Source organism: Aythya ferina (assembly GCF_964211825.1).
Source record: "Aythya ferina genome assembly, chromosome: 3".
Lineage (NCBI taxonomy): Eukaryota > Metazoa > Chordata > Aves > Anseriformes > Anatidae > Aythya > Aythya ferina.
Window position 1 is genome coordinate 5361961 of NC_140298.1, and position 27488 is coordinate 5389448.

A 27488-nucleotide genomic window follows, 5' to 3' on the forward strand; every position below is an offset into this window, starting at 1 on the left:
TCTCTCATCTTTCCAGTGGCTGAAGAAGAAATACTGAAGTATGCCCAGCCTACCCAGGTTAGCCCATGTGTTTGCCTTCAAAGCTGAACAAGAGGCACTCTACCTACTCTTTCAGACTTACCTGGTTTTGAGGCCTGGGTAAAATCTTGACCTCTTGCAGGATAACAGCAAAATCTCCACTAATTTAATCAGAACCATTTCCCTCCTCACATATCCTAGCTAAGACTAGGAAACTTAAAAAAGAAGCAATTCTGAGTTGATGTTTTTTTCCTTTCTACAGCCAGGTAAGAAAGTGTAACAGTCATCATTTAGAGGCATTATGTATCTTAATCTTGGAGGCTGCTCTTTTACCAAAAACACTGCCAGGCAGGCTGGAAGCTGTAGCCTAACAAGGAACAGCAAGTCATAAATTTAGATCAAGTACTCCAGTCATCACATGTGGCTTGGGGGAAAACAGTTGCCCAAATGCTGCTGAGGTCAGTGCTACGCTTGTGTTGTATTGGGAGTTAAAAATGGAGCACAAAGCTGTATGGAAGGGCAGATCCCTTTCATTTTTCTTGCTTTGGGTGTTCTTTTCTGTTTGTATTTCACCAGAATCTCATGTTTTAATACCTCTATGAGTTCTAACACAGAGGTTGTATAAGTGTGCCACATCCATCCCGGTTTGCTTTACAGACTGATGGGAATTGCCCATTCTCTCCCAATCTTGCTAGTATTTTCTTTGGAGTACAGATAAACCTCAGACAAGAAGAACTCCAATCATGCCTATATCTGTTTCTTTGAGATGCATATTACATTACTCAGGAAAGAAAGCTGAACCTCTAGGCAAAAGAGGTGTCCCACACCTCAAGCACTGCTGATAAAAAACACCTGGTTCCGCTGTACTTTCTTAGGATATTTACCTGGTTCTCTATTTTACGTTGCCACATGTCAGCAGCACCTCAGTGCCCTGATACATGAAAATGACAGAAATTGAGAGCACGCACTGTGTCCCATAGAAGATCCTACAGGTTTCTATCTGTACTGTCTGGGGAATGAAAAACTCTGCTTTGGCATGTTTTTTTTCTTTTTCTCCAAGTGCATAGATTTGTGATTTTAAGATCAGGTTACTTGATAGCTTCTTACTGTCATTTGGTATGATGCATTTTACAGGGTTGGAGAGTCTTGAGATACAAGGACACTGTCAGTCCTGGAAAGCTCATGAAAGTACTATAAAGATGAAATTTTTGTAGTGTTTCCCACTAATGGTCAGATCCTTTATTGCCTTTGGAAGACCACGTATGGCCAGATCCTTTTGTCAAATAAAGGTTTATTTTCAAGGCTCTCTCCCCAAATAGTCCCACATGAATGCAGCTATAATTTCCTTTATTACCTTCAAAATGAGCCCTACGGGTCCATAACCTAAAACAGAGACAGGTATTTCCATTTTTTTGTTTAACATCACTTACAGTAGCTACCAAAGAGCAGACCACCTCTATGCACACACTTAACTGTGTGCAGCACCTAGCACAAAGGAGGTGCATATTCTCTAGTTACTCCTGCATTAACATTCTTAATATTTTTCAAATCTGATGAATTCAATTTGGTCATTTCTATCTGCTCCTGCAATTGTTTTAGACCATGCAGAATTACCGCAGCTAGCTGATGGCAAAAAGGGTTGTTTTTTTTAGAGCTAATGAGTGTTACAGTGAGGACAGGCTCACTTGACTGACATATACAGAAAACAAAGAGTGCCTAAAATACTGCCAGATCAACTTCCAGTCTGAAATTTGCTTCTGTAGTCTTTTACTTTCCATTCCAAACTATGTTCATCTTCATGCTTGCAGCCAGACTATCTTTTAATCTTTTAACTGTTCATTTTAAATCTTGATATCATTATAACAACAGAACTGAATCACACTAAGGCATACATCTTGACAGGGCTGAAAGCTGTAAAACAGGAAGTATTTAAGATAAGTCCGTAGCTCAGAAAGCATCACACAGAGGCCCTAATAACTACTGAGCTGTAGAGTTACCAGTTTTGCCAAAAGCAACAGATTTCTTTCTGATCTCAGTGCAACTGTTTCCACACAAATCACATATGGAGACATTTTATGGGGGTTATGTTATCTATACCTCTTCTGTTTTCTCCTTGCATAGATTCTTGTATTTTGACACTACATCTCCTCCCATATAAATGACCTTGTAAATTAAATTTATAGCTTTACAACTGGGGTCAGATCAGTACAATTTGTTCTAGTTCAGAATACGGAATAGGAAGGAGTGTTCTTTAACAGTTGAGGAATGGAAACAGCCTCCACCAATCACTAGAATAACAAACTGGGAATTGGGAATCCCATATTTTGTCTTGGCTGGCTATGTGAACAAATCATGAAGTCTTTCTGTGGCTCCAGTTCACCCATCAGTAAAGAGGAAATCTGATCGTTCCTGTCTACTTCAGAAGGAACTGATCTGCATTAAGCACTGACGCACTAACATAGAAATGACTATAAACACATAAATCTAGGTCTCAGTGGTAAACGGTAGAAGTTAAATCAATGCACTGTTCAGTAAAATGACTCCTAGCCCAGCGCTCCTATCATACTCTGAGCATGTTAGTTCTTACCCATGCAGTACTCATCAGATACATCTCTGCAACTGGCAGGCGCTCACCTTTATTACCATAGGCATAGTATGCTTTATCCATTTCCTACAGTGAGCACAATGAACACTGCAGACACCACAGTATTGTTCACTGTCAGAAATGGAAAAAGAGTTCTAGTAAATGGTTATGGCAATGACTGTTCGTTTATCAGTCTGTAAAAGCTTCATGAGAACGGACAGAATATTTGTCCAACTCCTCCCAAAAAGCTGACTTTGCCAGGCTTTAAATTTTCATCACTTCACCAGTTAAAGATGCACAAGATGCTGAACTTGTCTAATTTATAGATTCCTACTGTATGTATATGCTATTAGTCACTGGAAAGTTATAAAACAATTAAAAGAAGTACCAGACTATATCATGATTATGTGGAGGGAAATGTTGAAATAGGGTGAGAATTAGCAGTCAAGATTTACTAACAAATTTAGATGAATAGCAAAATTCAATAGACAAAAAATGGACAGGCAGTTTTGTCACTGAGTACCAAGTCCTGATTATGGTAGTCACATAAAAAGCTGAACATGTTTTTTCTCTGTCTCTTTGCTACCCCTTCCCCACCCCAGACTATTGCAGCATTTTGGCTTCCATTTTCCTGCTAAAGAAGGCAATGTTCAGCAAGCAGGACACAAGACCAGGAGTCAGCACACTTGGGCTTTACTCTTGGCTGTGCCATTGTCCTGCTGCTTAACCTTTTTCATCACCCTGTGGAAACAAATAGCACCTTTGTGTGTCTTTATTTTTATTCCTACACTTTGCAATTCCTATGAGCAGAACTGTCCCTACATGAGCAGGGTGTGACACATAACAAAACCCCAGTCTTGGTCAGGGTCTTGACATCCTAAAATACTAAAATAAATAATTATTACTAATTGTCCAAACAGTGCACTCTCTGAGACAGCAAGTGATTGGCAGAGGAGCCTGTGTCATTCTTTCCGTTTTCACTTCATCTTGCTTGTTCAACTTTCAACTTTATATGTTAACCCTACAAATATTCATCAAAAAAGTAAGAGTCATTCATTGCTCATTTTTCAAGACTAATACTGGTGCGGTCTTCACCTAGGCAGTGTACTCACTTTTTAAGTTAAAAGCTGATTTTCTGAAGGCCCACCCAGTTATGACCAGTGACCGTGCAGTTAACAGATCATGCTGTTTAAACTGGTAAAGGACAAAAATCAAACAGCAAACTGGTACCTTACAGCCTTTTACTTTTCCTTCTTCTACTTTCTACTGTTATGCATCTTTGGATGTTGTTTTCAATTCTGGGGAATAAATTAAATAAAACACTTAAAACCAGTGTAAACAGAATGGTCAAAATAATAAGGAATTGATATTATGGAAAATTAATTAAAATATACTGGAAAATTAAGTGGCATGAGGGTTTCACTGTAAAGCTAAAATCTCTACCTGTACATACCTGCAACATGACAGGACTTCCAGACTATCTTCACAGCATGAAGATGTTCATTCTGAACTCCAAGCCAATGTCAGTTTGGTGAAAAACCTGGAGGGAAAAAATCAAATCTTTGTTGCCATTATGATTTTTTCATTAAATCAGACAGAAGTCTAGACACGTTACAAATAACCAGGAGGAAAGCAACAGGCAAAATACGGGTAAAACAATCAAAAGCTGTATGATACTTGCCGATTATCCATATTCCTCCACATTTTTATCACAGTGAATCAAAATCATGCATTTATGTGTGTTTGTATTCGTAAAACAGGAAGATTTTTCCTATAATGAAATAACAGGGACTACAAAGTATGTACTAATAAGTATCTGTGTGTACATATTATCCTATTTAAGTTTGAAAATGCCAATAGCAATAGATTTTCCTTTTTCCAAAACTACCTTAAAAAAGAAGCCCTTATTTTCTTTAATATTTAACAATGGTACAACCCAAACCTCAACCCCAAAGTTCCAAACTCTAGTATCTCTTGAAAACTATAGCCAAATAAGCAGGCATGAGTGCTCCTCTTGCATAAAGTAAGGGACATCAGCACTAAAGCCCAGATCCTCAGACTCTGCTTTAGAGTTCACTCTGGTTTAAAGCTGAACCAGAAACAAATAGGGCTGAATGCATCTGAAAACATACTGTTCCTCTGCAGTGAGGTCATCTCTTATATTCCATTGTCTAGTAGGTAAATTGTATAACAGGAAAATCCAAGTTGAAATATTCAAACTGCCAAGGATTATGAATTCTTTGTTTTGCTTTGGAAACAAACGCACAGTAGAGACCAGAGCCATAGTGCAAGGAAGACATAACAAAGGTTTTGTTTGTAAGGGGATGGAACCACTGCTCTCTGGTCAGAGATGAGGTTGGCTGATGTGTTTTCCATAATAGTCAATTGAACAATCTCAGTACTCAATGCTGGCCAAATACTAATCTACTGAATTTATTACATTTGGGTTTCTAAATTGAAATTACCATCTGTAACCCATGTGTGGTAAACAGCACAGAACATGTGACGAGAAAGAAAACCAGCTCGTGAAAAGCTGGACAAATCCCACCCAGTTTCAGGAGTTCAGAGAACTGTGACACTGCACACTGAATGTTTTCTTGCTGAGCAAAAACCTTAGCAGATTAATGAGGTTATTTGCTAAAAACCCCTCTGTTCACCTCTGTAATGGTCTGTGCAGCCCAGGTCTGCAAATGTAGTTGGTTTGACCAAAGCAATACCATCAACTAACAAAGCCAAATTTCATAGGAAAAATGCCATGGTAGCCAGAAATAATACACAAGCACACATACAGAAGACAATCACAGCTTAGAATTTCAGTGGGTTTTGTTTGTTTGTTTGTTTTTGTGTTTAGGATTTCTGTTCTCACAGTCATAAATATTCTCAGGACAACAAGAACTTGTCCAATATTGCAGCTACACACTATGAGATGGGTGAAATCCTAGACTACTGAACACAAGACACTTGGACCTCTGCAGGCCCACCATGTCACCCAGCAGTCTTGGTCAATAAAGCTTCTGGTGGTGACTGTACAGTCTAATTCCTATTATTTCACAGAAGCCCAAGGGCTTCAAACTTCTGTGTGTGCGTGCGTGTCTTTCACATCTCTAATACATGTGCTCTCTTCAGAAAAACAGTCCAGAAAACAGCAAGTCTATTCATTTCCAGTTAAATAAACATACAAGGTATGAATGTCAACTAGTTGCCCACTTCATGCTTTCAGTTTGATTTGTGCCAAACCATGTGTTTGACACGATTTCTGCACAGAAATGGAAATGGGTCTGGGCTTCGTGGAAACATGTCACACTACACATGTAGACAAAAAGAGCTGCAAATTACCTGCAAAATGGTGCCAAGTAAAACTTGCCTAAAAAAAAAAAACATTTTGAGAACAATTCTGTTTCCAGCAATGTTTTTGTTTGTTTGTTTAATTAACCAACCTTCTGTAAGTTTCTGCAAATGCTGTGAGTGAACATTTGAAATAATTTTTTAATGAGGGTATTATACAACAACTGATCCTGTATCCCTGATCCCAGGAAGCCATGAGTCTTAAGAGCCACCCAGACACAGTCTTCTGACCCTCCCATGATATCATTGCTTCCAGGTCATATTTCGTAGTGAAATAAGAACAAGTAAAACAGGACACCAGACATGTTAGGGGCTGAACAGAGCCCGTGCTTAGAGTCTGACATGAAAAGTGAGCCACTATTGAAGGGCTGGTCATAAAGCCTAGCTGTACTGTCAAAGGAGATGTGTACATTCAAATGACAATTCATCCCATCTATGGGAAGGGATGGGATGTCTCTGTAGGTGTCCATCCATCTTCGTTCTCTAGAAAGTAACTTAGAAAAAAAAGTTCACATTTTTAGTGGTGAATAGACAGATTTAATTTTTTTTTTTTTTTAAGGCTAACAAAAAAAAACTTCCTAGCCTCTATTTGCCACTAAAATGCTCAGAATCACTTGCTCAAGGTCACATAAAAGGTCTGTAGAAAAGCTACGAGTTAAAGCCCAGATTTTTTTTTGTTGTTGTGTTTCAGCCCTTCCTTCCTCATGGTGAAGGAGGCAGGAAAAAGGTTCTCACTGCTTTCCAACAAACAGCAGTGGAAATACATGATAGATTTATTTCACACTTTGTGCTTCCTGTCCATTTCTCTGTGAAAAGAACACTATCCCTGTTGTTTTCATTCTTCCTGACCTAAGTCAAAGACATAGAAATTTAGTCCACTTTTCCTGTTTCTTTGGCATTTATTCTTAGAGACGTTGTTTATGTTGTTAATCTCACTAGGGCCTGAACCTTCAACTGAGATCAGTGCAAGACTTGCAACCAACTTGAATGAATTCAGCATAAGGTCTTAGAATTGTTTCAATGCAAAAGGACTCCAACTTCACAAATTGCAGACCTGATAGCTCTTTGTTCTCTTCAGTTCTGGGATCAGCTGAATCAGGAATCTGCCTGTATTTTCCTCTATTTGACTTTCACAGATTTAAAATACGCTGTTTCCATCTGTTCAGGTAGAGGCAATAACATAGAAAGAGCAGGAGCAGAAGTACCTGTGCAGAAAATTCTCTGAGCAAGCGTTTGTCTAACTGTCTTGAGACAATGAGCCAAGTTACTGAACAGTGAATCATTACAAATAAAATGGCTCCTAAAACCAACCATTTGGTAAACAGTGCCTCAGTAACAAAAGAGCTCATTAAATTCATGTCATGGTAATGAAACAACCAGTTATCGATACAAAAGCTAAGTAGAAAGAAGACATTTGTGATTTTTTTCTAAAACCTACATACATGTTTTCAGCCTTCTTAGGTGGGCCATCCACAGATTGTTATGAAAAGATCTGATTTTCCTTATCCAAGAGGTCGATCCAGAGCATCCCATTTCCATTCTTACACCAATGTAGACACAGATTGGAAGTCCCTCAAGGCTTACAACACCAGCCTAGTGAAAAAGGGAAGTGCACAAACACCAGAATCACCACAGGTGGCTGTGTTTGACATTCAAATAGCCAGGAAAAAAAGCCTGTGAGTTTAGTTGTGACTCCCCTGTACAAAGTGACCTACATCAGCATTACGTGTGTTTCCGACTCCTTCCTTTAGGGCTCAAAAACAATTTAAGAACAATATAAATTTGTCCATTTCAATACCACTTAGATATTTTTCCTGTTTAAAAAGAAATGCTTATTCAATAATAACAAATCCATGGTAAAGCTCAAACCCCCAAATTATTAAATTATTTTAAACTGCATTTTTAAACCAGTATGATGCTGTACAGGTATTTATTGTTAAGCTCACATAGAAAGTTGAAGCACAGAGTAGACCAATATCGGTGAACTGTTAGAACACTTACTGAACTGATAACTAGCTTCTGACAGCAGGCCCTCTCCTACCAAAAAAAAAAAAAAAAAAAAAAAAAAGGAAAAAATTAAATTCTCGTTCATTTAATCAGGTCTCTAAAAGGACTCGTTCATTCAGAATTGGTAAAGAGACTGAGATGTGAAAAAGAAGGAAGATTTATTTCCTTCTTACAATCCCTGTATGAATAGGAAAGCCTGTTTTCCTCTTACAATCCATAAATAAAATGATGATGCCTAAGGACTCTGAAGCATTGAAGTACATGATAATCAGAAGCTGACCTTTCAATTCCTTTATTTTGCATTTAACAAGTTTGTTTTACATGCAAAACATCCTTCCTATATGTTCAGTAACATCATACTTAAAACAACTAATAAAACATTTTAAAGGGTTTTTGTTGTTGTGTTTTTTTTTTTTTTTTTGTCATTCAATTCCAATTTTTATCTAAATTCAGTCTGATACAACAAACAAGCAAAAAATCAGCAGGGAGCTAGTAAAATGAAATATATTGTTCATCCTTTCCTAGCATAATTCAAATTCTAGTAAATTTGGAGAGTCAATATCTCTAAAATACAGATACAGGGATATTACCATGGCAGAAGAAGTCAGGACCAAGGAAAACTTTTAGTAAAAATATGCCAATGAATGTCAATTCCTCAAAGCTTTAAAGGTAGCTATAAAACAAGGCTGAAGTGGATTATTCAATATGTTGTGTCAGGGCATTGTTACAGATCATGTTTGAAAACACAAAGGGTATCTTTGCCACCCACTGCTTTTCCAGGAAGCAGTATGGGCTTCACCTTCTCAACTCCCCAGAAGTCAAGACACACACTCAGGTTTACAAAAAAGAACCACCAGGAGAAAATACAGTCTGAGAGGTGTCTCAGCAGCACGATCCTGGCGTACACCTGTCTTTTTCTCACTCCATCCCTCATGCTGTCTGACCACATGTACTTCAGCCAGTTAGTTCTCTTTCCCCTCATAACTTGTTCCCCCTTGCCTGACACGTTGTTTCTAGCATCTCCCCTACATGAATTGCTCCCAGTCTCAAGAAACTCTCAGTGGAAGTCAAAGGAACTGCTTCACAGCCTCTGCCAGTATCTCATATTATTTTGCATGAAGAATATGCACCCTGTTGCTCATAATGCTCACTCCCATCCCCGCTGTGTGCTCACCTTAAAAGACTTAAGAGCTGAGTGCTACGCGGAGTTTGGGGAGGGGGAACAGGGCAGCTAGGCTGTTACTTGTTTTAGCTGCTAGAAGGCTCTGGAGAGCAGGGAGAGGTACAAAGATGGGCATTTGTGTATTTAAGTTGACGTTAGCATAATGGAAACGGTGCGTAACTCCCACCTCCCCAGCCATCAAGGCTCTGTCAGCCTTAGTCAGCACCCCAACGCCCTCCTGCTCATCCTCCTTGAAGTAACAGAGTCGTTCTGACTCTGACATTTCTTCCAGGGGCAAGCCTAGCAAGGTCTTCCTTCCTTTTAACTTGCCATCATTCAGAGTTTTAGTACCTTGAACCATCCTGTAACAGCTATCAGGACTGGCTTCCAGCAGAGAAGCACTTGTACTTCATCCAAGCTAATCAAATGTTCTTTAGATACAAAGCCCCAGGGTTTAACTGAGCAAACCCAACAACCTAAGCAAAAATGACCTTCTCGGTGTGGCTACTATAGCCTCCTTTTAGACCCCTTTTGCCACAATTCTGGCTGAGATGAGATAGAGTTAAAGCCATTTTGAACAGGGCAAAAATAATACAGTACGTGTCCCTCTGATGCCACCAGACTATTTTATCATAAGATGAAAAAAAATGGTTTTAGATGGAACTGGACATTTTTTACATACTACTAAAATGGGGGTTTTAGTAAATAACATTTTGTTTTTAAACTTTTATTTCAGCCTTTCCCGATGGAATTAGTAACCATATTAAGGGTTTTAGGAGCTCGTCTTATAATCAAATGCAGGTCTGAACTTACAAGTCATGCATGACCTGGCAGTCAGGAGGTTATGGTGAGTAAGAAGGTAGACCACAGAGAACCAAGGAACAGGAAGCTTTTGGTCTAGTGTTGATGGAAAAGCTTTGGATTAGATGGATGCAGGACTGAATAACTTATTTCAGGCAAACAGCTCTCTCAGAACTTTCTGATCCTTTTATAGAGGAAACGCTGAAGATGTATGATGTAAGATTTCAGAGGTGCACATGTTAAGCTGCAAAGTCTTATTCTGAGTGATATACAGCAGGATGTGTATTGACGCAGCTATACAGAGCGATTTCCCCTTCTCCCATTCACAGGCTCCATTGACCAAACTTCCTTAATTTCAAAAAATTCACTAGTACAAAAAAGCTGCTACTTAGACCGTTCAGTCCCTTATCAAAACTGCTCTTTCTGTGCAGCCACAGAAACAATTCCTTTTCCACCAGTGACAATTCCACAGACATCCAGATGATGACAATTTAAGAAAGGCAAAGCATTTCACTTGCATTAAAATTAATCTTTTTTTTTTTTTTTTTTGGGGGAGGGGGGGTGTGGAGAGAGAGAGGGGCTGTTAAATTTCAACCTCACATGTAAATATGATCTTCTGATAGATACTGAGGGGAAGTAAATACACTGGCTTATGAATTCATGTTCCTAAAGCCAGTTCCAAGAGCACACGAGGTTGCGTTGCCTTCAGTATTACCCTGGACTCCAATGAGCAGGATGTCAGTTTTAATTCTGCCCACTAAAACGCAACACAAGCTGTCAATGAAGAACTTGGAGAAAGAGAAGGCTAAGCTATTAAGAGGAGCTGAATTCCTTGAGTGAACTTAGGCTTGATTAAATTTCTGAAAATATAATGTAACATTAATAACAAATCTAAACTTTGACCGAGGTTAGCTCTTTAATTTTCATTGGAATAAAAACAAACAGATGTCTCTAGAGTAAAATGAACAAAACAAAAAGTATTTTAAAATTGGTCAAGAAGTCCAAATCTCACTAGGGAAGCTGTACATGCAGTTCCTATTCATATTAATTGTAGGCATCAGTCAAAAAAAAACACGTGTGATCGGTTGCTACAGCTCAGCTGATGACTGGTAACTTGATGATGTGCCGGAGGCCAAAATCTATCTAGAGGCAGCCTCCTGTGCTGGCTGACAGAGCTGGCTGATGATTAAAAAAATATTAAATTAAAATTGAGGGTGTTCACATTAAAATAAAACAATTTAAAAAGAAAGCTGATAAAATTCAAAATACATTAACTTCAGGGAGGAGAGTCTTGGTGTGGGAAAGACAGTGGGATCCACACCATGGAGCATTATGCTGTAACTGGGAGCTGTTTGTAACACAGGGTTACTGTTTGGAGAAGGGAGAGTTTAGCGCAGAAAGAGGACCAGAGGGTGGTTTGGAACAGAGATTGGTGTCAAGGGGGAATCCTGCTGCGAGGGATTAATTAAGCCCAGAAACTGTCTCCGTTTTTATTACTATTTATAATTAGAAATAAATGATAGCAATTTGTAAAACTTAACTTCCACAGCAAAATTCCAAGGTCATGAGAATCAATGGCACCACAGATGATTGAGGGAAGATAGGAAAACCTGCAGCTGCATGGGATCCATCAGCTGCAGGCTCCCATTCCTTGCCCCACACTGTTCACCTCCTCCTCAGTGCTCCTCACCATACGAAGCCAATGCGGTGCTGGCAAATGTAGGAGTAAATCCAGGTCCACAGCATGCCAGGACACAACTCCTGCTCCTTCCCTGTGAGATCCTTTTGGGTTACTCCAGGAGTTCTTTTGGCCTCTGCTCACTCCATCGATGGTAACATCATTTGGGATTGCCATGGGCACTGTCATCAGTCAGGCTGGGATTAGAGCCCAGTACAGACAGCACATCCTGGGTAACAGCCATGCCTGGAAGAGCACCTCCGCTAGGACCCTAGCATGTGCAGGAGAAAAAGCACTACACCAGGACAAAAAGCCATGGCAGGGAAAGGGCACAAGCCGAAAACAGGCGTGACTGTGACAGTCCGGGTTCCCTGACAAATCGCTTCCCTGCTGCTCACCTTCCAGCCTTTCCTGCAGAAACTGATCTTTTAACATCTTCACATCTCAGTGTGTACTCCAGCACTTCCTAGGACAGCCACACCAACCCGGCAGAAAATTTTCCTGTCACATAGTGCATGCCTGTATCTCACATCACCTTCACATCCACTCGAGTTCACCTTCCTTTCTGCACTGAAGGGAGATTCAGCTGCCACTCAAACTACCCAGCTCCTGTAAACTTTAAAGAGCTGTGTCTTTATCAGTACTCAAGTATTAAAAAAAAAAAAAAAAAAAAAAAAAAAATTCTGCTGGAAATTTGGGATTCATTTGAGTGAGAGTGAAAGACCACAAACTACCTTCAAATCATGGCCAGTAGAGCATGCAGGAACTTATACAACTTTCCTATGAATCAGTTTCATTCTCTGCAAAAAAACACTAGCTCTTTGTTTACTGCAGGCCCTAGCAATCATAGCTGTTACATCACATAGCTCAATATAATGCCTCACATCACAGGAGTCGTTATAGATAACAGTAAATTTATTACTGAAAACAAGGTGCTGTTGTGGCTGCTCCTGTGCAATGTGAAGAGTCTTGGAATGTAAATTACTTGTCTTAAAAGTAACCTGAAGTTGGACATTTTGCAATGAGCCCAGCCATATGACAATCCCAGAGTGTTCTGCCTGCACAAGATTTACTGAAATAGCTTCATTGTCACTGGGGAAGATTATTCAGAAACAGTTTTTTGTTTTGTTTTTTTTTTTTTTCAGATGTGTGGAGCTGGTAGGAAGCATTTACATCTAAAGCAACCTGTCCACCAGAAAGGTCCTCATTCTGCCAAGGGAGGCTTTGCTTTCCATAGAAACGCACCAGAAAACTAAAGCCCTCCTACCAAATGCTTCTCAGCTTTTCAAAATGACAGAAGTTCCCCAGAGAAATAAAACACTTCTAACATTCGCACCAAGTGGAAATTGCCAGGAAGCTCAAAACGAATCGGGCCCCTGTTTCCCTCTCTAGTCATCCTTTGGGTGTCTCTCTGCAGCACTAATCCCCAGATTAGTCTCCAGCTAAGAAATCATAATGTACCACTTCACCATGAGTAAGCACTACAGTTCAGCGAAGAGTTTCCTTAGTGTTAGTTCCTTTTTAAATGACTAATCAGGATATAACTCCAGGTATTTTTCCTGCTCTTTTCTTAAAATATACTAAGTGCACACAGTTACATTACAGTGGAAACATTACTCCAGCTACTATCCTTACCAGTGAAGGCATACATACACATGCTCCTTTCTTCCTAGCTCTCCAGAGTAAGTCTTCGCTAGCAGGTGCCACAGATTACTTAGTGCTTGTAGAAGAGCTGGATCCAGCCAGCAATGACTGACAGAAGTATCACCACCACCAGGGTTTCCTCATTTTCTGTTAGGAAATGCAGTAAGTTTTCCTGATCTGCTTCTCAAAAGGAGCCTTGCTTCTGTGTAGACCATGACATGGGACACAGGTTTTCATGACCTTGTAAGTAAGAATATCACCTTTTAATTCCTACCACCTGGGATAACAAAACCCCAAGATTAGTGATTTGCTGCTCCTTGTTCTTGTAAGTGAGCCACGTGATACTCACCTGCAATGTGTCCTGACCATTGCCTGTTATTTGGCTGTCTGAAAGTAGGAAAAAGATTTTTCATGAGTTTATAAATTATTCATGCTGCATAACTGCTGTGTTTTGTTTATAAAGTACTGGGAGCTGTACAAGGTTTATTTCCACTGGACAGCCAACGCTGTTCTGTGGGCACTGAAGTCAAGAAGATGGCTAATTCTAGCAGAAGAGCCCAGCTATTTCTTTATGTTATTACAGAACGGTGCAAATGAGGCAGAGAGAGGCTACAGATGAGCTTTTCAAAACTGTTTAAGCAGATAGGGACTTGACAGGGTTTTCAAAGGCCTCTAAGGAGTTGAAGGACCCAACCCTCACTGATTTTAAGGCAGACGCTTAAGAGGGGTACGGCAGTGAAAGCATTCAGAAGGACATACACATTTTTCCTGAAACTTTTTAAAATATAATACTACATAATCCTATATAATAATATGGTGTAGCAAAAGAAATAATGCAGATGTAACTTCCACGGGAAGACAAAACATGAATTTACTGTAATCTTGGCAGGCAATGAAGCTCAAACCCTTACACTTGCACAGTACGCTGTGGTGTTTCAAACAAGACTGAGAGCCTATACAAGCTGTAACTCAGGAGACACAAACGCTGCTACTTGCTGCTTAACTGTAATGTACAATCTGAGTTTCTGTTTACAATAACAAAGTTTTTTTGGTTTCTGTGGCTAAAACGTATTTTAAATGTGAACTGAGCTCAGAGAAGTTCTCATTTTGTCAAGACTCCAAAGTTTGCTGTTCTAGGTCCAGCTGGAGCCAAAGAGCAAGAACAGGGTATCTTGGTGTCTGTGGGAGTATGAGGCACAACAGGACCCTGACATCAGCTGGGGTTTCTAGCTCCTATTGCAATACAACCCTTTTAGTTTTCATTTTAAAAGGTGCTGGTTTTTCAGTTTAAGTGATCTTGAGAATAATTTCCCAACCACTGCAGAGAACAGAAGACCTTCCTGTACAATTCCCAGAGTCTTGGTACTGACCTTGCTTTTTTTTTTTCTCAAGTCAGCCAAGAAACAACCCATCCCTGTTACCACACAAGGGCACTTGTTTAATGTTGATGGAGAAGGAAATGTACCACCTACTGAGTCACCAATGCCACATCCTAAACACCTGGCTTTTGCCTTGCTGGGCTTCCATTTAAGTATGAATCTAGCATGAGAAGAGCTGTAGAAAATATAACCTCAAACCACACGACACCTTCCTGGGTGGGACGTACATTATGATCTCCTAAAGTTCAGCAACCTCCACAAGAAAATTGTAAAACCTTCCAAAGCAGACCTGAGTTATCCATTTTGGTTTTGTCCAGTTTCAGGGAAAAGAACTGCATGTCACAACCCAAAGCAAGGCATTATTTTCTTTGAAGTCAAAAATAAAGTCACAGCTAAAAAAAAATGTTTAAAGCAGCTGTACAAATTATGGTCAAATCTGCTGTGGCTTAAGATGCCACCCTTTTACTGTCACTACCTTTGGGAGAGTTGATCCAAATTCATCTTATTCTCAAAAGACTTCCATGGAAAAATAAAATAAATAAAATGAAGGCAGATTTCTTAAAGCCAAATTAAGAGCATTTCTTACAAGTGAAATTCCTGTCTGCTAGACAACAAATTGTTTGTTGTCCACAGTATATCCCATAGTTGACAAACAAAGCAGTATTTTACCACCCTATTGCAAAACACAGGACAACATGTTTTGGGAAATGATTGTTCATTTAAAAAAAAAAAGAAAAAAAACATCATCTAGAGCAATACAATGCAACAGGAGTCACATGTGTGCTACATCCTGTGACTGGCTCTGAATTAAGTGTGTAAATAGTCACAAAGCATTTCTGGGCAGGAGGAAAAATATTGTTTTCTATAGGACATTAGCTCACAGACAGGCTCGCTCACCTTCAGTTTGTTCCGACTCACCCCGCAGTCCCTTTAACCCCACACCGAGATGCTCAGCCTCCTGGCAGCTCTCCCACAAGCAGGATGGCCTAGCCAGAATTCTTCAAAGACACTTCCTGCAGTGAGTGGCTTCCATAAAAAGAAAAGAAAAAAAAAAAAAAAAGAATTTTTGTCTACCTAAAGCTTCTCTTCCTTCCACATGTGCTACCTGAAGATAGCCCTGTGCTCAAGCTCACAGCCCCAAACCATAAATGTGAGATTTGAGGGGAGGAAGAGGTAAGGCTAGGGAAGAGAGTAATGACATAGAGAGACACTTCTGCACCTCACATTCTTTCTAAGTGTGAATTTCCTTGCCTCTTTTGAACCAATACTAGCAACCTGTAGGTTTGAAAACACATAGATGGTGCAGGACGTGTTTGCAACAACTGCTCTGTTTTTATATTTATATTTATATGTAATGTACCGGGATCCATCAATCCAGGTAAGCGTCTCTTTGCATAGGAGGGAGAGAAACCAAGTGCACACAGACTGTTCCAAGAGCAAAACCACCTCAGTATGTACCAGCAGTAAAACTGCTACCAGAGCCTCAGTGCAGACTGGGACAAGCAAAGCCACTCCTGAAGAAGAACACAGACTTGAGCCATTAATGACAGCAGTAGTGGATTTTCCCAATGCACATTTCTCCAGTGATCAATTGATAGCACCATGGTCACACTGTAACAGGCCCCCGCACAGTGGGACTACAGCATCATTTTTCCCAAGAAGTACCCAGCGAACCCCACAGGCAATTGCTGCCCAGCAGAAATATTCTAATGAAATGGCAGAATATCCTAATGAAACAAGTCTGCTTAATCAAGGTTTTCTGTTGTACAGAACAGGAAGATAAAATTCCCATGGTAACAAAAGAATTCTCTATACTGAAACTTCCCAAAGGAAAAAAAAAAATATATATATATAAAAGTTATAGCAACTTTTTTAACTTTTTTTTTTTTTTTTTTAAATTTCAACACAAAGGTAGAGAGTCCAATTCCTCTTTTTCTCCTCACATTTTCTCAAAACAAACTTCAGTTTTCTGGGAGACTTACTGGATTTCCCGTAACTCTCCAATTTTTATAGAATAATTATTTTTATTGTCCCTCATACTAAGCCTAAAGTCATATTCTGAAATCTAAAAGTGCCAGCTGAAACAAATTACTCATCCTCTGCGCAGAGCTCAGCTCTCCATTCCCTCTCATACACATGAGGAGCCCCTGCACAGATCCATCCTTGCCTCCTGATTAAAACCCCTCAATCCCTTAGAGAAGGGGCATGGACAGGCATGTTAGAGAAGGACAGGAAAAACAGCTCACAATCCTTATCCTGCAAAAGGAACGTTGGCACCCATTTCCCATACCAAGATCAAGTCCAAAACTGCATTGTACAAATCCAAGAATGACGGGGGAGAGCCTGGCGAGAAGGACAAGATGAGGAATGAGGAGGATACTTCCCAAATTTTGCCTGAGCCACAGAAGGAGCCTCCAGCGCAGCTGCACACCCTGACACCATGAGGCTGCTTCACCTCCGCAGCACCCTCTTGCATTCTTGCATGAAATACCCTTTCTATCTGCTAAATCAAAACATACAGACTACAACAAAGGCTTTCAAATTTTTGGGTTTGCAATAGGAATAAGCCTGTTAAATGGTTCCATTTTCTCTGGGTTACAGACTATCTTCCAATTCCAGATGCTTTGGATATACAGCCAGAGCAACCTGGCTTCAGGGGAATTACTTCACATCTCAACCTGACACCTCTCACGTTTAATTCAAGATGCGAGGAAGAGTCTATCATGACTGTACTCTTGCTTAACGCTTTGAGTCACATATTGCACTAGCCACAAGACAAAATGATTGTCTTTCCATCCCTTTTCCCTCACTAAAACGAGTAATTCCTCTCAGGGGGCAGGCTTTCCTTGGTGCCTTTGGTTGGAAGCAAATGGGTCACCTCCGAAGCAGGCTTCCAAGCAGACCGAAAAAACAAAACAAAATAAAAAATAAAAAGGGTTATCTCCACATACACTCAGCTCACAATTACCAAATAATCTTGCAGTGAAAAAAGAAGGTTGCACATTGTTATTTACTTGCAAAGGGGCAGCAGGCAGCCTTGCTGCTGGGCTCTGTGACCGTCTGCAGAGCACCAAGACACAAATAAATACAGGGGCAGAGCCGAGGGGCCCGGCGTCCCCCCTGCACATGGCTCCATCTCCTGCAGGGCCCCTCCTGTCTGTGCCAGCTCCCTCCTCTGCTGTCAGGTTACACAAGTTATCCTCGTCCTGGCTGATTTTGTCTTTATTTGATGTTTTCATAAAAAAAAAAAAAAGGTCTCTAAGGGCCTTCTCATACGCAACCTCTGCACTGAAGTAACCGTCGAGCTTTGGGTTAAAGCAATGAAAAGACAGGGAGCAGCCTCTGTCCTCAGCTCACTCTGGTGCAGTCCTGTGCCAGAGGGATCAGGGAAGAGGCTCTGCACTCCAAGCGTGTTGATGCTCTTCCCTTCCACGATATTAAGCCATCCAAAAAAAAAAAAAAAAAAAAAAGGAGGGGGAAAAAAAAAGTTCAATTTACACAGAATGCCCCAAGCGCCCATAAGCAGGACGAGCCAGTACTCCCGGCACATCCCTTGCTTTTCAAATCATTTTTCAACTTTACAGCTTGGTGGTATAACAAAAACAGCTGCACGGCCTTGTCGGGTCCCTCCCCGAGCATACTTCTCCCCGTCCCTGCTGCCGCCCGCCTGTGAAGCAGCTCCTCGGCCGCTTCTCCTCACGGCAGCGAGATGCCAGGCACTGGGCTGGCAGGCAGGGACAACCTCAGAAATAAATGGCAAATGTTTTGAGGATTTTCCACAGGGGAGGAAAGACAACGCACCCCGTCCATGCCACCTCCAGTTAACACTGCTGTGCCCTACAGAGGGCCTTACCTGCTCACAGCGTCATGTGTGCGCTTCTACTGTTCACTACAACTCTTCTCATTCCTCTGCTGCCCCTTTTTTGGGGCATTTTCCCTCAGTTTTTAGCTCTGCTGCAGCCCCCGCTGCCAGGGAGAGCGGAATCTCCTCAGCGTTCCAAAAAACCCCAGAAGGTTCTGGAAGGTGCCAGAGGGTTCCGGGGCAAGGGGAGGAGGGGCAGGCTATGGGCCAGTCTGGCAGCAGAGACGCAGTGCTGGGCACAACATCATAATTTCTTTCTTAGTTTGTTGTTATTTTTTTTTTTATATATTTATGAGGAAAAGCACCCTAAGCACTCCGGCCAGGACTCACCTCTGCCCCAAGCCGCAGGCACCAAGCCGCAGGCACCAAGCCGCCGCCATTACCTGGGAAGGAGGTGAGCTGGGGCCAGGCTGCCCTCTCTGAGGGGCACCCACCAAACCCAACCCCGTGCTGCCAGCCAAATCCCCTTGCCAGGGCAAATCCCGAGCAGGGTGATCCCCCAGGGGGTGGCAGCCTTCCCCACCAGCCACCTGTGGGCATTGCACACCTTGCCCCTGCCAGCCACCCCCCACCCCGCTGCTGCCCTGCCTTGTGAGGAAAGGTCAAACCGAAAGGGACCCCGGGGCTGGAAACCACTTGAGGTGTTTGTGGGGAGCATATAATGGGGTCAGTATTATAATGTTGTAATGGGGTCAGTGTTATAATGGTCTCCTCCAGGCTGGGAGACGCAGAGCTGCCCCCTCGGCGTTTGCCAGCACAGGGAGCTGCCCCGGCAGCCGGTTTGCCTCAGCGGGGCCAGGGGCAGCCCCAGCACATCAGCGCTAAAAGTTTTCTCCTTCCAGAGAAACTTCACACTTGGTGTATTGCAGCACCATCTGCTGGTTTCGGGACACTGGACCCAGAGGCATCTCCCTGCAGGGCGGGAAGGAGCACAGCAGCCTCGCAGGTGGTTTTCTAGGGGTGTGAAGGCACTGCTACCTCCCGTGCATGGTTTTTTCATAAATAATTTCCTTCTTTTAAAAGAAGAAGTGAAATACCTCTGAGTAAGTCATCTCAGTAAAAAGCCACCTCCCAGACAGCGAATAATTCGGACTTTAGGAATTTAACTGCAGGCTCCTTCTCTGAAGAAGTGTAATGGACAAAATCTAGGCTTTTCCCTACTCCTATAGAGCAGAGCCTAATAAACTTTGCAGAGCCCTTGGGGAATAATTTCTTGTAGTGACTGGTTCATTCTGGACACCTCCGTATTTTCTATGTACCTAACTCGAGCTGCCTGCCTTTAAAGACTGCATTTCATGCAGTCCCACGTCACTGCTTTCCGACCTGCAGTCCTCTGAAGGTGCTCAGCCTGGCCACCCACAGCCGACCGGCTGTTTAGGAAACCCTACCTGATTTTCAGCAGCCACTTATTTCAGCCAGTTTCCTTCCTGGGCTTGATTCATCCAAACAGTGAAGTCATGTTCATGAGCTTTATTCAAAGCTGCTCCTTGCTGTTAATTTACAGCCTGGTGAAGGCAGAGGGAAGAGATTTGGATTTTTTTCCTCAATGGCTGGCTTGAGATAATCTTAATACAAATAGGAAGAAATACCTTACTTTCAAATTATGGCAGATCTAACAGGAGAAGGGCACTCACTTGCTTTGCTTCCTTAAAATTTGGGTGTTGTACTGACTAATGCAGTAACATTGGAGACTGCCAACACATGCAGGAATTATTGTAGAACTACTGTCTTGTGAAAAACAATATGACTTTCATTTTAACCCAACGTTTATTGCCCACTGCAGTTAAATGCAACACAATATATGTGCTGTTTCTAAATTTAGCACAGTATAGAGGAAAGCATCTCTGGCTTCTGTTATCTCTCAGCTCTATGCCCAGATCATTCAATTTCTACTTCTCTTCTTATCAATAGCTGTGCAGCAACTTGAAGGACAGATCCAGTTTCAAGTGGGTTCCTGGCAAGGGAGATGAGCCTACAGACACCAACAGACACAGCTGAACACGGTTAAAGGCTACAGGTCTGTTCAATAACGACACCTAATTTAATCCTTTCCATATTTGCTATCTCAGTTGGTCTTGCAGCAGGACCTCCTCAGTACCTCACCACTCTGCAGCACTTCATGTTCTGTCTGATGTCTCTTGTTCTAATGATGAGACACTGTTTTACCATTAGCACCATCACCATTGTAACAATGACTAAACAAAAGAAAACAGGCTAGCTCTACAGTGTGTTTGATTTGAGAAAAAAAAAAAAAAAGTTTCCATTTACAGAGTCCAGCAAATGTCCAAGGTTCAAACAAAGTACGAGGTGCTAACGAACAGAGTCTTGACAAACTTTGTTTTCCTGCACAGGGGCTCAGTGCATAATGATTTCATTCAGCAGCTACTGTTCAAGCATGGAAAGTGTTGGTAAAGAAATCCCACAGAGTTCAGACGACCATTTTCCTAACTTAAGCTTCCCCCTCTGCTCTTCCCCCCGTTTGCCTTTCGAGCCTCTGCCAGGCATAACATAAATATTCATCAGCTGATATTTGCAGTAGCTGTGAAGTTATGAATGAGGCCAAAAGCCTTTCCCTCCTGCCCCATCTGCAAAATGGCAGCTTCTGGTCTTAGCTCATGGCCAAATGACACTTTCCAAAATCCCCAAAGTGCACTTGCAGGCTTTTCAAATTCAGTCGGGTTTTTAATGCACAAAGCAGAAATACTGTCTACCTAATATTTACCCTGGGATTACAGAAAAACATATATATATATATTACTTTGCTATGCTTTAAACTTTGTGATGCCTTGACGTAATAGACAGAAGTGTTGGCAGCTCAAAATGTTGGTTGGTTTATTTCAGGGGACATGACTGCTGCAGGTTTCCTTTCTGAATCAAATACCAGACACTTGAACCATTTGTTGTACAGAAAAGAGAAACAGCTTTTATTCTTAATACTGGTTTCTGAACCACCTGGGTGCTGTCAGAAGGAGCCACATGCACTGGAAAACACTTTTAATAAGACTCCTTTAAGCCTGTCTTAAACTCTGGATCCCGAGAAATGGAATCCCCACCGCCTGTCATATGTGCTTTTCCTCTGCAGATTAGCATGAGACTGCTGCTTTACAAATGTTCCCTTCATACAAAGCCTAGAATTATGCTCTCAAACCTACTATGGGTCAGTGAGACAGCAAAGTATCTGACATACCCACACCAGCAAAGTCAAAAGCAGAAAAGCAAGAAAACAGTGCAGATCCTGTTTGAGTCTCATTAAACAAGGTACTAATCCAGCCAAAAAGGCGGTATTGATGGACCCAGAGGAGGAGCTTATCCAAAGCATCACTGGATCTTGGAGGCTTAAAAATCCTAAATCCCAATGGTCATAGTGTTTTTCTGATAAAGAGGCTCAGCACCATTCATGATCAGGTACACTCCTTTGTAGCTGAAGTCATGCAAATTTATCTATCATCTTCCCTGTCTCCCACCAATTCCGCCATAAATAAGAGGGGAAAAAAAGCACCACCACCACCAACAACAACAAAATTAAAAGGAAAGTGATAGTCTTGGTAGGTTTTAGAGGTGTTGTAATCATCTAATTTGATTTCCACCATGAAAAGCTCAGTGTTTCACTCAACAATTCTCCAACAATTTGTGGCCAAAATAGAGCATATCTTCTAGAAACACATTTATTTTTCATTTAAATACTACAAAGGATGGACAATTTACCACATCCCTTGGGAACATTCCAACACTAATAACCCTTGCTGCTAAAATAAATCCCATACTTTGTTTTTCATACCTCCAGCTTCCAGCCACTGGATCCTGTATGTCTTTATTTTGAGATGAAAGAGCCTCAAAACTATCTCCCTGTTACTTCCAAACCAAGATCCAATCCTCTCTCAACCCTCTCAATAATCATCAATGTACACTTTTATTTTCACTGACACAAATACATTGGGAACTGCTGCTTTTGACACCAAATGCCCCATAAAGTTACATGGTGGTTGCTTTCTTGCAGAAAATCACTACATATCCAAAAATCCAAAGTTCTTTCTAGGCTGATGACCCCATTTCATCAGCTGTTTACATGCTGCCATTCTGCTTAAAAGCTTGTTGTTGGGGCAATGCAAGTGTCTGGAACTGCATAAGCGAGCAGAATTTCTTCTGTAGCCATTTTCTCAAGACAGCACGAAGGTGGGACTGAAAAAGCTGTGAAAAAAAGAATACTATTTAGTATGGCTGTCTCCTGTGGGAAAAAAAAAAAAAAAATTATAAAATACATTATGCTTTTAAAAAACTTACAAATTCTTTAGAAAATGTCAGTCTGCAATTTTCTAACCATCCAAAACAACAAAGCTTGAGATACCTTAATACATGGAGAGCCATGCAGCTATGTATCTGAATACATATTACTCTTCCTTTATTCATAACTAAAAAGCTTCTGGCAGAGAGAAGAAAAATCCTCCAAGGTAAATTATCTAGTGCGTCACAAGGAAGATTCAGTCAGAATGGAGACTTTTTCCATGACTGTGCTACGATTGTAGCTCTATAGACCACAGCAGCAACACGCACTTGAAATTGCAGCCAAAATCTTTGTTCATCATGTAGGGCCAACGATTTTCAATCATACCAGTAAGCAGCAACGCAACTTAATAAATAGGTTTGTGGGCTGGATGTACCCTACAGTTCCTTGTTCTTTGAATGCTCTCTATGTCTTCTGTAATAACTAACAATATAACTCCCATCCATATCAGAGCAATAATGGAAAAAGGATTGAAAATCAAAAGGAATACTTATCTTTATGGTAAAAAGGCCTTTCTGTGATAGATCAAAAGCATATATTTATGTCGGAGGATGACAACACCCAAATCCAACACACTTGAAACTGATAAAAAGCAGAGCTTGCAGATGGTTAAACTGTCTGGGTTTACTGTTCATTAGCATGCCAGTAAATTATTTAGGTCATGTGTGGTTTTGCAGTCTGTTACGCAGCAGTTATGAACCTTCGCATAACTATTTGTGAGTGACTATCCATAGACTAACATGAGAAGACACTGTTAATGATGCACCGTGAGGTCTTAAGAGTTTCTCTGGCACCACTGTGTAGCCAGAAAATAAGCTGTGGCTAGGACTGTCAGAGATCCCTTTTAGGCCTGCTGCACAGCTGTAGCAGATTTCCAGGTTAACAGTGAACATAAAATTAGGAGATTGGGAGGTGGCAAATCCAGGTAAGGTACGGTTTATGGATAGACAGCATAAAGAGCGAAGAAGTCATGAAGCACTTGTTCATTCGTTTCAGTATGTATGTCATTCACCAGGGCTGTTTGATCTTCCATTCACACAAGAGCAAGCTCTAATATTCAATATCGGCTGTATAATAGGAAAACTTTGGTTGGGAAGCATTGGCAGCGTTCAGAAGGTAACTGTACAAGTCTTGCCAAGCTAACAATCATCATGGTCTCAGCACAGAACCTGCTGCTTTCCTCCAGCTGTTGTCTCAAAATTCCCAATAAAAAGTGACATTTGAAAACCTTGCATAACTGCAAATATCACAAATTCAAATACCATGGGCCTGATAGGGTGCACACAAAACTTTCAATTAAATGGGTGAAAACTTTGATGTCTCTTGGGAGGATAGAGAGAGGAGCCTGTAGGTTCAGATTTTCAGCTGACAGAGATCAGTACAACTCCACAGATTGCAACAGAGCTATCCTAGTTCAAGATTTGGTCCTAAACATTTTAGACAAAGATAACATCAGCATCTAAACAGATGAAGTGGAACAAATGTTGTAATGGTAGGGGGCTTCTTTATTTACCCAAATGCATGACCCTTACAGCAGAACTTCTGGAGCAGCAATCCCTAACCTCCCTGGCCACAGAACAACACCACTGAGTGGATAACAACGTAGACAACAGTACTTTAAGGTCTTTGCCAGCCTTGTTTTTAAATTCTTTAGGCAGCATGCAGCCTGGGAACTGGGATCCTCTGCCATGACAATGTGCTCCATGCTCTCTCTACTGACACAAAGTGCTGCTGAAGCACTGCACGCAACCTGTAGCTCATGCCAAATTGCCATCTTTTCAGATTCCCTTGTCCCATTTAGGAAACCACTATAACAAGACTTCAACTTCAGTACTGGGTATGCTAAGGGGTTCTTGAAAAATGAAAGGAACTCTTACCTTCTGGCCAAATGCCCTTCACCACCACCCACGTGTCCACACCTTGTTTGGAAGTATTTGCAAATGGCAAAGGCTCTGCCCAAAGGTCCCAGACATGTCTCTTATTCCAACTTTCTTGTGAGATCAAACCTCAGGACTTTGCAGCAAAGGCTGGAAATGGCAGCAGTAGGCAGGATGCAGCAAGATGCAATGCTGCAACAAAGCAGAGCTGCAGCAAGCGCTGCTGGCACCCTGAACCTACAGCCATGGATTAGAAGCTGTGGAATATACTTGTCAGTAGGCAGGAAGGAAATGCAGTGGGTTGTTGCCAGCTCTTATTCTTTATTTGCAGATATATTTTGTTGTGTTTTCATAAGACTGTGACCAAGTTCTCTTTTCCTAATATAAATTTTTCTGATTGTAACTTTTTTAAAGAATATATGAAGGGCACTTTTCTATTTAAAAAAAAAAAAAAAAAAAAGTTTTTCCATTTCCCTGACTGGATACTTATGCTTGTCAAAGGGAGATGACTTACCCTAAATTCAGTATTTTTTGCTACTCTTAGCTACCCGGTGACTGCAGACGTGTACATCTGGAGTCAATGACGCCTTGTATTAAACTTACAATAGAGACTCCGCTTACACTACAGACTCAGAAGAAAGGTTGGGTACGATAGATAGTCCTGCTGGTCAAATTCCCTTCTCTAATCAGCATGATGGGCTGAGGCCAACTGCATGAAGTTCAACAAGGCCAAGTGCCGGGTCCTGCACCTGGGGCACAACAACCCCAAGCAGAGCTACAGGCTGGGAGAGAAATGGTTGGAGAGCTGCCAGGCAGAGAAGGACCTGGGAGTGATGGTGGATAGTCGGCTGAATGTGAGCCAGCAGTGTGCTCAGGTGGCCAAGAAGGCCAACGGCATCCTGGCTTGTATCAGGAACAGTGTGACCAGCAGGGCTAGGGAGGTGATCGTCCCCCTGTACTCGACTCTGGTGAGGCCGCACCTCGAGTACTGTGTTCAGTTTTGGGCCCCTCGCTACAAGAAGGACATGGAGGTGCTCGAGCGGGTGCAGAGAAGGGCGACGAAGCTGGTGAGGGGCCTGGAGAACAAGTCCTACGAGGAGCGGCTGAGGGAGCTGGGCTTGTTCAGCCTGGAGAAGAGGAGGCTCAGGGGTGACCATATTGCTCTCTACAGGTACTTCAAAGGAGGCTGTAGCGAGGTGGGGGTTGGTCTGTTCTCCCACGTGCCTGGTGACAGGACGAGGGGGAATGGGCTTAAGTTGTGCCAGGGGAGTTTTAGGTTGGATCTTAGGAAGAACTCTTTACTGAGAGGGTTGTGAGGCATTGGGATGGGCTGCCCAGGGAAGTGGTGGAGTCACCATCCCTGGAGGTCTTTAAAAGACATTTAGGTGTAGAACGCAGTGATTTAGTTTAGTGGAGGACTTGCAAGTGTTAGGTCAGAGGTTGGACTTGGTGATCATGGAAGTCTCTTCCAACCTAGATGATTCTGTGATTCAGATCTCAGTTGGTATGAAGATTGCTTATCTCACATCTATGCTCGATTTCTGGGTCCGATAAAAATAACACACTGAACTAGCCATACCAATTAGAAGAGTGTACAATCCACATCCTGAATGTGTATAAAAACTAATTTTCTGCCACATGGGCTTTTGTAGGATTCTTGCACTTTCCTTTGATGTCTTAGTGGCTGTTCTTAAAGATTTCCCGTGCCTGTCAATTTATACTTCAGATTCTACTGGGTAGAGACTGCTGCTGGCAGCAAAGCATCTTTGCAGTGAGCAATACTGTCTTGACCTTGACTAGAACTTGCAGCTGCTGTTGTCACAAAATAATAACAAATATTAATCATTGTCAATCTAGTTATATGAATGTTTTCCCTGCCTGAACAAGCCATCTGTATGTATCTACCAGCATTGCATACCATCAAGGTGCCGCAAGTGCAATTGGTTACTCAATAGAGTTAACTCCATGAGCACCCAGCAGAATTGTTACAGAGATGGATTGATGGTCTCAGGGCATTCCTGTCCATTTGAAACAATGACTTGGGAGCTGGAAATCCCTGAGGGGAAATCAGACCTTTGAAGTCTAGCGGGGACAGCCTCTAGGTGCCCCTTTGAGAACTCCAGGGCCTGGAGAAACATGGGGCTGGTCCTCAAGGGCATTCTTATATTGACACACAACCAACATACCTATGCAAAAAAAGAAGCTGAACTCCAGCACAAAGGCATTTTGCATCTGGAGGACATGTTCTCAAAGAAGCAAAACATCTTTGTTATGAATGTAACATATGTGGTACTCTCCCTCTGTTTGGCAGGAGATAAGAAAAACAGAAGCAAGGCAAAATGAAAACAAAATGGAGCATATAGACATCGTGGAACAATTACAGTGCTGTGTCTCATTAGTATCTAAATTTGGGATTGGCAATCTTGTTTTAAAAACAATTTTGCTCAACACTCAGTGATAGAATTTAAAAGCTGACATATCTTGCTGTATTGTGGGCCACAGTCACAGATGGTGTAAATCAGTGTGAGCTAATGAAGTCAATGGAGCTTCTCTGATTTACACTAGCTGAGGTTATGGCTCAATAACATTAGGCTTGCTTTCTAGGATTGTTCAAGGAAGCCAACTTCTGTGTGTCCTGTGATGAAGTGGTTATTTATAATGGCCTTCAGTGTGGTTGGGAGCCAAATTTCCACATCAAAAGTAGCTTTATAAGAGATATCCTTACAGTGAGGTTCAGTGCAAAATCATGACTTCAGAAGGCAGCTTTCCTCGTGCTCTCAGTATTTGATTTCAGCCTGAAAACCATCTGAGGGGCCAAGAAAAGCAGAGCCATTCCTGCTTACTTCCCC

General features: G+C 41.6%; 2 long non-coding RNA genes across 28 annotated transcripts in view; one reads left to right on the forward strand and one right to left on the reverse strand.

Moving 5' to 3' along the window:
• The window catches only part of LOC311433970, a 130541-nt gene extending 111933 nt beyond the window's left edge, over positions 1-18608 (reverse strand). For 17 of the 27 annotated variants that reach the window (XR_014691127.1, XR_014691132.1, XR_014691133.1 and 14 more), the window contains exons 1-2: positions 13231-13454; positions 4056-4142 (exon numbers count right to left, since the gene is read on the reverse strand). This is a non-coding gene — a long non-coding RNA (uncharacterized lncRNA). Of the gene's footprint in view, positions 1-3832; positions 3901-4055; positions 4143-11616; positions 11867-11993; positions 12166-13056; positions 13155-13230; positions 13479-18471 lie in introns of those variants that run through there. The other 10 variants (XR_014691128.1, XR_014691144.1, XR_014691154.1 and 7 more) reach the window with 7 other exon arrangements.
• A 220-nt stretch (positions 18609-18828) lies between these two features.
• On the forward strand, positions 18829-22140 carry LOC311435274. Its single transcript, XR_014692018.1, has 4 exons — positions 18829-18874; positions 19323-19426; positions 20392-20497; positions 21322-22140. It is a non-coding gene; the product is annotated as an uncharacterized lncRNA (long non-coding RNA).
• Positions 22141-27488: the final 5348 nt, after the last annotated feature.